This window comes from Ornithorhynchus anatinus, chromosome 4 (assembly GCF_004115215.2).
Source record: "Ornithorhynchus anatinus isolate Pmale09 chromosome 4, mOrnAna1.pri.v4, whole genome shotgun sequence".
Classification (NCBI taxonomy): domain Eukaryota; kingdom Metazoa; phylum Chordata; class Mammalia; order Monotremata; family Ornithorhynchidae; genus Ornithorhynchus; species Ornithorhynchus anatinus.
This window is the reverse complement of record NC_041731.1, coordinates 101,726,852-101,740,450: the sequence shown is the minus strand read 5'-3', so window position 1 is coordinate 101,740,450 and position 13,599 is coordinate 101,726,852. Positions and strand designations below refer to the sequence as shown.

Here is a 13,599-nt window from a genome sequence, read left to right as displayed (position 1 = left end):
GACATCTCCACTTGGGTGTCCTCCTGTCACCTCAAAATTATCATGCCCAAATCAGAGCTCCTTATCTTCCCACCCAAACCCTGTCCTGCCCATGACTTTCCCATCACTGAAGACGGCACTTCCATCTTTCCTGTCTCACAACCCCATAACCTGGGCGTGATCCTTGACTCCTCTCTCTCATTCGACCCACACATTCAGTCCGTCGCCAGATCCCGTCAGTCCCACCTTCACAACGTCATGGCTCAGTGGACGGAGCACGGGCTTGGGAGTCGAAGGTCACGGCTCCGCCGCTTATCAGCTGTGTGACTTTGGGCAAGTCAGTTAACGTCTCCGTGCCTCAGTCACCTCATCTGTAATCTGGGGATTAAGTCTGTGAGCCCCTCGAGGGACAACCTGATTACCTTTGTATATACTCCAGCCCTTAGAACGGTGCTTGGCACATAGTAAGCGCTGAACAAATATCGTTGTTGTTATTGTTCTCATTAAAATCCACCCTTTCCTCTCGATCCCAACTGCTACCAGGTTAATATAGTCATCCTATCCTGCCTGGATTACTACAGAAGCTTCCTCGCTGACCTCCCAACCTCCTCTCTCTCCCCACTCCAGTCAATTCTTCACTCTGCTGCTTGGATCATTTTGCTACAGAAATGGTCAGAACATATCACACCCCTCCTCAGAAAACTCCAGTGGTTGCCCGTCCACCTCCGTGTCAAACAAAAGCTCCTCACCGTTGGCTTTAAAGCAGTCCATCACCTTGCCCCCCCCCCCCCCCACCTCGCCTCGCTTCTCTCCTCCTACAGCCCAGCCCGCACGCTCCGCTCCTCCGGTGCTAACCTTCTCACGGGGCCTCGGTGTCGCCCGTCTCGCCGCTGAGCCTTAGCCCACGTCCCGCCTCCGGCCCGTATCGCCCTCCCTCCTCAAAGCCGACGGACGATCGCTCTCCTCCCCTTCAAAAGCCTTACTGAAGGCCCGTCTCCTCCAAGAGGCCTTCCCAGACTAAACTCCACTTTTTCTCATCTCCCACTCCCTTCTGCATCACCCGGACTCGCTCACTTTGCTCTCCCTCAGCCTCCCGGACCCGCGGCACTCACGTACATATCTGTCATTTTATTTATTTGTATTGAGGTCTGTCTCGACGCCTCTAAACTTCAAGCTCGTTCCGGGCAGGAAATGTCGGCGTTTATGGCCGCGATGTACTTCCCCAGGTGCTTCGTACAGTGCCCTGCACCCAGTAAGTACTCAGCAAATACAACTGAATGAATTAATAATGATACAGTAATAATAAATAATAATAATAAGAGGTATCCGTTAAGCAAGTCCTGCTCTAAATACTATAATCAGGTTGAACACAGGCCCTGTCCCACATGGAGCTCATAGTCCAGGAGGTTGGAAGAACACAAATCTTATCCCCATTTTACGGAAGAAGAAACTGAGGCAGAGATAAATTAAGTGACTTGAAAGGATTAGAACCAGAAGCACCAACTCCTAGGCCCGTACGCTTTTTACTAGGCTGCTGTGCTTTCTCAATCAGGCATCGTTGCTCCCTGCAAACCCGTTCTGCGTGCGGGTTGGCCACGCCTTGCTTTCTTCACTTTTTAAACACCTTCCTTTTCAAAGCTCATTAGCGAGTGGTAGCCCTGGAGTCATTTCTCGCTCAAACGGTATTTACTGACTCTCCTTGGTACAGACAATTGTAGGCGCTGATAGGGTTTCCTTTTCTATGAGTTTCTCGTTATTCCTTCTTTCGATCATATTCGTAGAGCCCCTACTATGTGCAGAGCGCTGTACTAAGCGCCTAGGAGAGTACAATACAGTAAACAAACACATTCCCTGCCCACACAAGGTTGTCCTCCCTTGCTACGCCATCATATATCTACATTTACTAAGACGGGCCAACGGTCACCCGACAGCTGTCGTTCTTCCTGATCAGCACGGCGCTAATCCAATATTGAGAAGCAGCGTGGCTCCGTGGAAAGAGCACGGGCTTTGGAGTCAGAGGTCACGGGTTCGAATCCCGGCTCCGCCACTTGTCAGCTGTGTGACTGTGGGCAAGTCGCTTCACTTCTCTGTGCCTCAGTTGCCTCATCTGTAAAATGGGGATTAAGACCGTGAGCCCCACGTGGGACAACCTGATTCCCTTGTGTCTACCCCAGCGCTTAGAACGGCGCTCGGCACATAGTAAGCGCTTAACAAATACCAACATTATTATTATTATTGCTGAGAAGAGCATAAGCAGAATTACCAATATCTAATTAAATAATTTCGATCACAGAGACTCCCCCAAATAAAATTCTTACCATAATATTGTACACTGAGATATTCTTGGGTTCACAATCAGAATAGTATTCCAAGACTAAAAGTTAACTAAAAAATGGGAGCCGAAGTTACCACCGTCCCTATTAAATCCCCAAAAGGAACCTGACAGATCTTTATCCTATTCTAATCCTGACTCTTCCACCTGTCCGCTAGGTGAATTTGGGCAAGTCACCTCGCTTCTCAGTTACCTCATCTGTAAAATGGGGATTAAAACTGCAAACCCCATGAGGGACAAGCACTGTGTCCAACGTGATTAGCTACTACCTGCCGCAGCCCTTAAAATAGTGCTTGACACGTAGAATTATTTTTAACAAGTTAAAAATCGAGTTGTTTCTGATTCACAGTAACTCTATGGCTATATTTTCTCCAGAATGTCCTGTCTCCTGCCATAATCCATAACCTTCCTAACGGTTCTTCCATTATCGTTTTTAAGGTTTCTATCCATGTAGCTGCTGGTCTGCCTCTTCCATGTTTTTCCTGGACTTTTCCTAATATTTGTATCTTCTCCAGAGAGTTCATTCATTCATTCAATAGTATTTATTGAGCGCTTACTATGTGCGGAGCGCTTGGAATGTACAAATCGGCAACAGAGAGAGACAGTCCCCGCCCTTTAACGGGCTTACGGTCTAATCGGGGGGAGACGGACAGACGAGAACAATAGCAGTAAATAGAATCAAGGGGAAGAACATGTCATTAAAACAAGTCAGTCCTCCTGATAATGTGACCCAAATAGGTTAATCAAAGTCGAGTCATTTGGCAATTCTAAAGACCACATTGGTTTAATTTGCTCCAAAATCCATTTGTCTGTTTTTCGGGCAGTCCAGGGTATTCACGAAAGCCTTCTCCAACGCTACATTTCAAAAGAATCGATGCTCTTTCTATCCTGTTTTTTCACCGTCCAGGCTTCAGAATCATACACTGTCACTGGAAACACCATAAAATGAGCACTTAACAGATACCATAAAAAAAAATGTAAAATGAGGATTAACTCCTACTCCCCACTGTACCGGGAGCTCTTGGTGGAAGAGGAACGGAGACCGAGCCGATTACCTTGTATCTGCCCCAGCACTTAATATACTGCCGGACACTTACCGAGCACTTAAGTGGAATAAAAATAATAAGGATTCTGATGATTTTTATAGAAAACACATCAGTGCAGTTGTGCCCCTTGCTAGAATTCTGAAATTAAACTCGTACCCGTCTCGCTCCCGTCAATAAACTAGGGCTTTCAAGTTGCTTTTTCTCCAGGTAAATCTTTCCCAAGGAAGGGGCTTTATCTCCCGGAGAAGACGACGTCGTCGAGCCAAGTTCAGGACGGGGAAGGCACGCCCTCGCTCGGTTACGAAGGATGTCTCATCCAGGGCGTCGTCGCCCAGGGTCTCCCGTGGACCCCTCTCTACGTCATTTCTCCACGGTGGGATGTAGGAGACGCCCTAGGGGAGTGTGGAGAGTCCCTGCTGCTGGACCCCAACATTTCTATGGCTTAGCTAGACTCCTCTGGAATGGAAGCTCATTCATTCATTCAATCCTATTTATTAAGCGCTTACCGTGTGCACAGCACTCGGTGCTTGGGAAAGTACAGTGCAGCGATAAACAGCGACATTACCTGCCCACGACGAGCCCGCAGTCGAGAGGCAGGGGGACCCACGTCAGTACAGATAAATAAATTTACAGATACATACGTAAGCGCTGTGGGTCTGGGGTGGAGGGTAAAGGGCGCAAGTCGGGGTGATAGAGAAGGGCGCGGGAGAAAAGCGGGCCCAGTCCGGGAAGGCCTCCCGGAGGAGAGGTGCTCTCAATAAGGATCTGAAGTTGGGGAGAGTCACTCGCCGACGGATTTGAGAGGAGGGAGGCCGTTCCAGGCCGGAAGCGGGACGAGGGCCGGCGGCGGGCAGTGAGACGGGCGAGTTCGGGGCACAGCGAGAAGTTCAGTATTAGAGGAGCAAAAAGTGGGCGGCCCGGAATATAGAAGGAGAGCAGCAACGTGAGGTAGGAGGGGGCAAGATCACGGACAGCTTTAAAGCCGACGGCGAGGAGTCTTTGTCTGCTACGGAGGTGGAGGGGCAGCCACTGGAGATTTCTGAGGTTGGGGGTGGCGTGTCCCCGACGTTCCTGTAGAAAGACGATCCGAGCAGCGGAGTGCGGAATGGGTTGGAGTGGGGAGAGTTAGGAAGTAGGAAGGTCAGCAAGGAGATTGATGTAGTAATCCAGGTGGGAGAGGATGAGTGATTGTATTAACACGGAAGCAGTTGGGATGGAGAGGAAAGGGAGGATGTTTTAGCGATGTCGTGAGGGTGGGCACCAGACAGGAGTCGGTGACAGACTGAATACGTGGGTTGACCGAGAGAGAGGAGTCAGGGAGAAGGCCTAGGTTACGGGCTTCGGAGACAGGAAGGACGGCGGTGCCGTCTATAGTGACGGAAAAGTCAGGGAGAGGACAGGGTCTGGGCCGGATGAGAAGGAATTCTGTCTTGGACATGTTAAATCTGAGGCGACGGGAGGAGGTGCAAGTAGAGGTGTCTTGAAGGCAGGAGGAGATGTGAGCCTGCAGAGGAGAGACAACAGGGGAGGAGACGAAGAGCTCTTTGTGAGCAGGGAACACGTCTACCCACTCTGGTAGACCGTACTCTCCCAAGAGCTTAGTACAGTGTTCCGCACATAGTAGGCGCTCAATGAATACGACTGAGTGATTGATTGGTCTTCCTAACAGTCTCCCTAATAGTGGGGGGGGCGCCGCACCTTCCCAGCCCGGCAACGCCACGGCACCGTCCCGGGCCAGGGCCGCTCAGGCTCCAGGGTCCCTCTACCCAGGCCCGGGGCTCCTCGGTTTCAGGGGCACCCCTCCGTCGGCGTGGCCCAGGGGATGGAGCTCGGGCTTGGGAGTCGGCAGGTCACGGGTTCTAATCCCGGCCCCGCCGACCGTCTGCTGCGCGACCTCAGGCGAGTCACTTCACTTCTGTGGGCCTCGGTTACCACATCCGCAAAAGGGGACTTGAGACTGGGAGCCCTGAGTGGGACAAGGACTGCGTCCACTCCAATTATCTTATAACTATCCCAGCGCTTAGAGCAGCGCCTGGCACAGAGTAAGAGCTTAACAAATACCATAATTATCATTATGATCATTATCCCCGCCCCAGCCTGGGGCGCCTAGGGGTTGCCCCTTCCCCCACCCGGCGCCAGGGCGGCTCGGACTCCAGGGGTCCCTCCGCACCGGCCCAGAGGGGCTCCGGGGTGACCCTCTCCCCTCTTCTGGAGAAGCAGCGCGGCTCAGCGGAAAGGGCGCGGGCTTTGGAGTCAGAGGTCACGGGTTCGAAGCCCGGCTCGGCCACTTGTCAGCTGTGTGACTTGGGGCAAGTCACTTCTCATTTCTCGGTGCCTCAGTGACCTCATCTGTAAAATGGGGATGAAGACTGTGAGCCCCACGTGGGACAACCTGATTCTCCCGTGTCTACCCCGGCGCTTAGAACAGTGCTGGGCACATAGTAAGCGCTTAACAAATACCAAGATGATGATTATTATTATTATTACGCAGAAATCTCCCCACCTCCACCGTCCCGGTCCCGGGGGTCCCGGTGTGAGGCCGGCCCGTTTCCCTGGGATTTGGAACCGGGGTGGGGATTTGGGGGGCCGGTGCCCATCTTACCCGTCGGCGCGGTTGGATGCGGGGCGGGATGGGGGTCGTGGCCGGGCGAAGTCCGCGGGCTCAAGGGGAACCACACGTCTCTGTTACTGGGGGCGGGGCCTGGGGCAGTACCAGGGCTAGGGGCAGAACCACAGCCAGGGCCCGGGGTAGGAGCAGGGCTAGGGGCGGGGGTCTGGAGAGGGGCCGGGGCGGGGCCGGGGGCGAGACCAGGGGCGGGGGTCTGAGCCGGGCAGGAGCCCGGGCTGGGCAGGACCAAGGGCCTGGGGAGGGGCCGGGGCAGGACCAGGGGGCAAGACCTGGGGCACAAATCTGAACTGGGTAGGAACTGGGCCGGGCAGGGCTAGGGCCAGGGCCTGGAGTGGGGCTGGGGCAGGGCCAGGGGCAAGACCAGGGGCGAGACCAGGGGCGGGGGTCTGAGCCGGGCAGGAGCCTGGGTGGGCAGGGCCCTGGAGAGAGGCTGGGGCAGGGCCAGGGGCAAGACCTGGGGCAGGGGTCTGAACCGGACAGGGAGGGCTAGGGGCGGGGGTCCGGAGAGGGGCTGGGGCAGGACCGGGGGCAAGACCAGGGGCAGGGGTCCGGACTGGGCAGGGGTCCGGGTTGGGCAGGGCTGGGGCCGGGGGTCTGGGGAGGGGCCGGGGGCAAGGGCCGGGGCTGAGGCAGGAGCCGGGGGCAGATGGGGGCAGATGGGGGCAGGTCCCAGGCCGGCGGTAACAACAGCCCAAGCGGCGTCTCCAGCAACGGCCGGCAGAACCCCGCCCCTGCAGCGCCGCCCGACCGCCGCGCCTCCGCCCATTGGCTGGGAGCGCCCGGCGCCTCCGCCCATTGGCTGGGAGCGCCCGGCGCCTCCCCCCATTGGCTGGGAGCGACCGTCGCCTCCGCCCATTGGCTGGGAGCGACCGTCGCCTCCGCCCATTGGCTGGGAGCGCCCGGCGCCTCCGCCCATTGGCTGGGAGCGCCCGGCGCCTCCGCCCATTGGCTGGTCCTGGGAGCGGGCGGTCCGCCGGCTGCCGCCATTGGCGGAGGAGACCGAGGGGCGGGGCGGGGGCGGGGCCGGGAGGAGCAGTCAGTCCTTCGCTCACTCATTCATTCATCCGTCCGTCCATTCATTCGTCCATTCACTCATTCGTCCGCCCATTCATTCGTCCATTTGTTCATTCATTCGTCCGTCCATTCATTCGTCCATTCATTAGTGCTCTGCACATAGTAAGCGCTTAACAAATACCAACATTATTATTATTATTATTGTTATAGTACTCGACCACGCGGTTAGTGCGGTGCTCGACACACAATAAGTGCTCAGTTGATACCACCGATGGATTGATTGATTGATAAAAATGCTCGTTGTCTTTTCCAAGACAGCTCTGTCCAGTGTTGTGTAAAAACTTTGGAGAGGGCATCATTTTATATGAACATTCGGGATCAGAAACCCACGGGAAAAAGCTACCTTGGACCATTGGCTCCATCATCATTGTTTCGAACTCAAATAAAAAGTTTACAGTTGTCTCCAAAATGCTCTTCTAGGTTCTGTGTTTCTCAGTCACCTACAAGTTTCTTAATAAAAGTGACAGTCCTCAAGGCCAGGATCTTTTTTGTCTGCTTCTCCTTTTTTTTCTAAAGAGAGCTGATTACCGCAGAACTTCGCCTTCTGGAGAAACTTAAAAATAAATGGACGTTGATGCTAACAACGTGTTCCTGAATGCTTGTCTACCTAAATACAAATATGGGAAATCCCCTAAGTAGTATAAAATATCGGTTGATAACTGATTTATTCATTCAATAGTATGTACTGAGTGCTTTCTGTGTGTAGAGCATTGTATTAAGAACTTGGAAAGTACATTTCAGCAATAAAGAGAGACAACCCCTGCCCACAGTGGGCTACGGGGAGGCAGAGAACACACCCTCACGATTCAAAGGCAAAGTTGGAGAATGATTCATAAAGTCTTTCAAGTGAGTCAGAATTTATTTGACCCAATACCTAAGAGATTCTAGTCATTGCACCTCGTATATGTAAGTGTTTTGCTCTCTGGATCTATTCTTCCATGGAATTTGAAACCAGTGTCTTCTGAGAGACTAGGAAGAAATTCATTCAGATTTCACATCGCACCCAAAAGAGAACCAGGCTTTGAAAAAAGGTTCTATGCAAAAGCACCAGTAATCTACAGTTCCGAGAGAACCGAAGAAATACTAAAGCTCCCTACAGACGGCCTCGGCTTCGGGTGGGTGGTGAGCAAATGAGGAGACTGGCGCTCCGGGAGCATATTTAATGGGTTAGTTGCGGGGGACGGTGGGGGAATTGTCCGTTGAGAGGCCATGGTCAAAGATGCAAGAATGTCCAACCCCCGGAAGCAGAGCCCTGTCCACAAGGACTTACAGGAGGGAATGCCGTGGATCTAGACTGAGAAAGCTAAGTCTCCAACCTCTTCAGGTTTGAGATTTGAATGAACTCGAGTGTGACATCATAAGTGCTCGATAAGTGCAATCAAATGATTAACTATATTATCTACCGTGTAATCTGGGGCCCTCCATAATCCCTCTGGGTCTCAGTCTCTACATCTGTTACCCTGTGAGCTCCTTGTTTGTCCCATCACATCACCTATCCCAACATTATTCCACCCATAATAATTATTCAAACGTCATGACATTATACAGTTTACGTAACTGAATGCAACACGAGGTAATAATAATAATAATGTTGGTATTTGTTAAGCGCTTACAATGTGCAGAGCACTGTTCTAAGCGCCGGGGTAGATACGGGGTAATCAGGTTGTCTCACGTGAGGCTCACGGTCTTCATCCCCATTTTACAGATGAGGTCACTGGGGAACAGAGAAGTGAAGTGACTTGCCCAAAGTCACACAGCTGACAAGGGGCAGAGCCGGGATTGACATCACACAAAATGTCATGAGCACACGAAATGTAGTGGAATGATGTCATCCAAAATGGGAGGAGGCAACTTTTTCCCTACCTCAAATGACCAAAAATCTGAAGCCAGCCTCACATCTAAAGGACAAAAGATGTGTTGCCTTCCCATCTGTATGCTATTAAAACAATCCACAAAATGGCCTCCTCGTGGACAGGGAACATGACTACCAGCTATAGTACACTTTCCCAAGTGCTCATTACCAGACTCTGCACGTAGTAAATACAATGGATGGAAAAAAATGGAAGAAAATTTGAATGGCCATCTTGTCATTCACTAGTTTCCAGCAGTACACTACCCAGAAAATAACCATTTGCTCCTTTAAAAACAAAACTCTAATTATACGAAACTCAGACCGGCTAATGTAAGCTTAAAGCCAAGACACTGTTCCTGCTTTTTAACCCCAAACTCTCCTAATGTGTTTTAAATCTGCTCCATCTTGCCTTGTACCCATCAAACTTGGAGCTGGCAGAGTTCCCTGCACATTCACTGGATTTTTCCGATCTCCGATATTCTGTGATTAGCTTAGCTTTCTTTTTTTATTTTAGTTAGGTTTTTGTCCTCATTAAGTTTCTTTCATTCCGTTGCAAAGCCCTGCTATGGGTCCGGTGGAAATTAATCTGCTCCCAAATCGATAAGCATGATAATTACGGTATTTATTCAGCACTTACTAAGTGCCAGGCATTATTCTAAGCATTCTAGTCTTGTCACGAACATGGCTACTGGGAGCAAAGACGGCATGCACATTTCTCAGTGAGCTGCATTTCTGTCCGTCCACTCACTCTCTTACCACACTCCGGGCCCAAGCGGGAACCTGAGTGACAGGGTTGAGAGGGTGTGAGCTGCTGAATGCAAGCCGCTAGCATTCATTCATTCATTTATTCATTCAGTAGTATTTATTGAGCGCTTACTATGTGCAGAGCACTGTACATAGCACTTGAAATGTACAAATCGGTAACAGAGACAGTCCCTGCCCTCTGACGGGCTTACGGTCTAATCGGGGGGAGACGGACAGACAGAAACAATAGCAATAAATAGAGTCGAGGGGATGAACATCTCATTAAAACAACAGCAAATAAATAGAATCAAGGTGATGTACATCTCATCAACAAAATAAATAAGGTAATGAAAATATATACAGTGGAGCGGACGAGTACAGTGCTGAGGGGAGGGGAAGGGAGAGGGGGAGGAGCAGAGGGAAAGGGGGGAAAAGAGGGCTTAGCTGCGGGGAGGTGAAGAGGGGGGTAGGGGAGAGCAGAGGGCGCAGAGGGAAAAGGGAGAGCACTGTAATGGTTTCCTCTCTACCAACTCTGGGTTCTGAAATCTCAGGATGAAACTCATTCATTATTAATGTTGGCATTTATTAAGCGCTTACTATGTGCAGAGCACTGTTCTAAGCTCTGGGGTAGGTGCAGGGTAATCAGGTTGTGCCATATGAGGCTCACAGTCTTCATCCCCATCTAAGGGAACTGAGGCACAGAGAAGTAAAGTCACTTGCCCACAGTCACACGGCTGACAGGTGGCGGATCTGGGATTCGAACCCATGACTTCTGGCTCCCAAGCCCGTGCCCTTTCCACTGAACCTCGCTGCTGCTCTGATGTAGTTTCCCTCCGTTATTCCTGGAGGGAGACTACATCGTTTCTGTTCTACATACCTGCATAAAATAAAACTCACTTAAGGGGTGCCTGGCCCTTAATAAGCACTTAAATAGCATTAATAACAAGGCAGGGTTGTGAATTTCAGTAGGTATAAACTGAAGAGCCCCTTTTTTAGGCTGGGAAAACTGAAGCAGAAGCGTGGAGAAGAACTAAATGCATTGCATACTTTCGGGAAGAAAAAAATCGCCACAGAAGGCCACCGAACTTTCATTAGACTAAAAAGGTGGCTAATTCATTTGATTTACAACTTTCTGCCTGCAGAGTCGATGAAAAGGAAATAGGATTAGAAATCATTTTAATAAGATTATACTGTCAGATTGAGACAGTCACCAAAGACCTGCTCTAGACTCTTCTAATTCAAACACAGAAATGAGCACACTACTCTGTTCTAGAAAGCTAACAGTGTCAATCGGAACAATTTTTCACACAATTGTTTACAAAATACTGAAATAACTTTTTCAGTTTTTACTTAACTGATTTTCTCATGATTAATTAATTATCTCGTGTTGATATCTAATTGCTAACCCCAGAAAGTGAGGTCTAGTTGCTGACCTCAGGAACCAGTGGTGAAAAATTTTGCCCATCAACAAACTCCAAACAAAGTTGATCACTCAACCTACGTTCCCTAGCCAAACCACATCTCTACCACCAAAGCAAAGCAGAGAACTCCGACAACTAATCGAAATAATTTAATTTAAAAGTCACTGTCATTCGCATTATCCAATTCTGTGTTTTTAGATACCAGTCTCCACTGGTCACATCCATTTTTTTTATGGTATTTGTTAATTGCTTACTATGTGTCAAACACTGTTCTAAGCTCTGGTGTAGGTACAAGTTAATTCGGTCGGACACGGTCCCTGTCCCCCATGGAACTCACAGTAAAAGTAGGAGGGAGAACAGGTTATCCCCGTTTTACAGTTATGACTGAAAAAAGCACACTTGGTGACAACTGAGCGCAAAACTCAAAGCCAAATTCATTGTCTATAATGCTGCATATGTGCATATATATATATATATAGGGTTCTTCCATATTCATTTCGACTGTAGTCATGAAAGTCCATCTTGGCATCTTCATTAGAGAAGGAGCGTGGCTCAGTGGAAAAAGCCTGGGCTTCGGAGTCAGAGGTCATGGGTTCGACTTCCGGCTCTGCAACTTGTCAGCCGTGTGACTGTGAGCAAGTCACCTCACTTCTCTGTGCTTCAGTTACCTCATCTGTAAAATGGGGATTAACTGTGAGCCTCACGTGGGACGACCCGATTACCCTGTATCTCCCCCAGCGCTTAGAACAGTGCTCTGCACCTAGTAAGCGCTTAACAAATACCAACATTATTATTATCTTCATTCTACTTCCTTTCTGATACCTTTGCTTTCTCCTACTCCCACTATGTGTAAATATATATTTTTGGTTTGGGTGTTTGTTAAGCACTTTACTATATAGACCACGTCCCACAGAGGACTCACAGTCTTAATTCCCGTTTTGCAGATGAGGTAAATGAGGCATGGAGAAGCTAAGTGACTTGACCAAGGTCACACAGCAGACAAGTGGAAGAACCATTATTAGAACCCATGTCCTTTTGACTATCAGGCCCATGGTCTATCCTCTAGGCCTCGAAAGTCTGTCTTCTATCTTAGAGTATAATAATCATAATAATTATGGTATTTGTTAAGAGCTTATTATGTGCCGAGCACTGTTCTAAGCACTGGGGCATATACAAAGTAATCAGGTTGTCCCACACAGGGCTCACAGTCTTAATCCCCATTTTACAGATGAGGTAACTGAGGCACAGAAGTTAAGTAATAATAATAATAATAATAATGTTGGTATTTGTTAAGCGCTTACTAGGTGCAGAGCACTGTTCTAAGCGCTGGGGTAAACACAGGGGGATCAGGTTGTCCCACGTGGGGCTCACAGTCTTAATCCCCATTTTACAGCTGAGGGAACTGAGGCCCAGAGAAGTGAAGTGACTCGCCCACAGTCACACAGCTGACAGGTGGCAGAGCTGGGATTCGAACTCATGAGCCCTGACTCCAAAGCCCGTGCTCTTTCCACTGCGCCACGCTGCTTCTCAAGGTCACACAGCAGACAAGTGGCTGAGCTAGGATTAGAGCCCACGTCCGTTGACTCCCAAGCCTGTGCTCTTTCCACTGAACCACACCGTGTTCTACTTCTGTATCATATTTCCCAACCACTTACATGGCACTCAGTACCTGCTTAGCAATAACGTTTGCTGAGTGCTTACTATGTGCCAAGCACTGTTCTAAGCTCAGCCATTACTGCCTTTTACTCAATGTAGCTTTAAGCCAACTAGTCTACCTACATCCTTGTTGCTAGGAATACAAACGATAACCAATCCCAACTCTGACCGTGACTTAATTTCATCACCTTGGCCTACAAGAAATCATTTTTAAGGAAAATCTCTCCTTAAGCATGATTCTTTCTCTGACTTACCAATGAGTCAAGAATAGAATTCCCTCTAGAATTTCTTTCCGATACCTGAAGTAGCCAGATCAGAATTTTTATGCATTGATCCTGGGAAATTAAGTATATTTAGGAAAAAAAATATAAACGTTCATGGTGCCTGTCCATTCATCCAAGGATAATAACGTTGGTATTTGTTAAGTGCTTACTATGTGCAGAGCACTGTTCTAAGCGCTGGGGTAGACACAGGGGAATCAGGTTGTCCCATGTGGGGCTCACAGTCTTCATCCCCATTTTACAGATGAGGGAACTGAGGCACAGAGGAAGTGAAGTGACTTGCCCAAGGTCACACTGCAGACAAGTGGCTGAGCTGGGATTCGAACTCATGACCTCTGACTCCAAAGCCCGTGCTCTTTCCACTGAGCCACGATGCACCTTTGATTGGGGGATTCAAATTTTAACTATTGGTTATTAGGGTGTTTCCTAAAATATCAGTGACTATGTGACAGTCAATCAATAAAGAAATGATATTTATTGAGAGTCTTCTGTGTGCAGAGCACTGTACTAAGCACTTAGAAGAATACACCTGGTTGTTAATACACAAATGTGTAGCTGGCGCAGAAGTACTGAAATGGTAAATAG

At 49.4% G+C, this 13,599-nt stretch overlaps 1 protein-coding gene across 8 annotated transcripts in view; it reads right to left on the bottom strand.

Moving 5' to 3' along the window:
- ODF2L (outer dense fiber of sperm tails 2 like) overlaps positions 1-6,132 on the bottom strand; it is a 63,617-nt gene extending 57,485 nt beyond the window's left edge. For 3 of the 8 annotated variants that reach the window (XM_029063483.2, XM_029063487.2, XM_029063489.2), the window contains exon 1: positions 5,960-6,111. The gene's annotated coding sequence lies outside the window, so the exon portion shown is untranslated. Of the gene's footprint in view, positions 1-3,513; positions 4,862-5,959 lie in introns of all 8 variants that reach the window. The other 5 variants (XM_029063484.2, XM_029063491.2, XM_029063490.1 and 2 more) reach the window with 5 other exon arrangements.
- Positions 6,133-13,599: the final 7,467 nt, after the last annotated feature.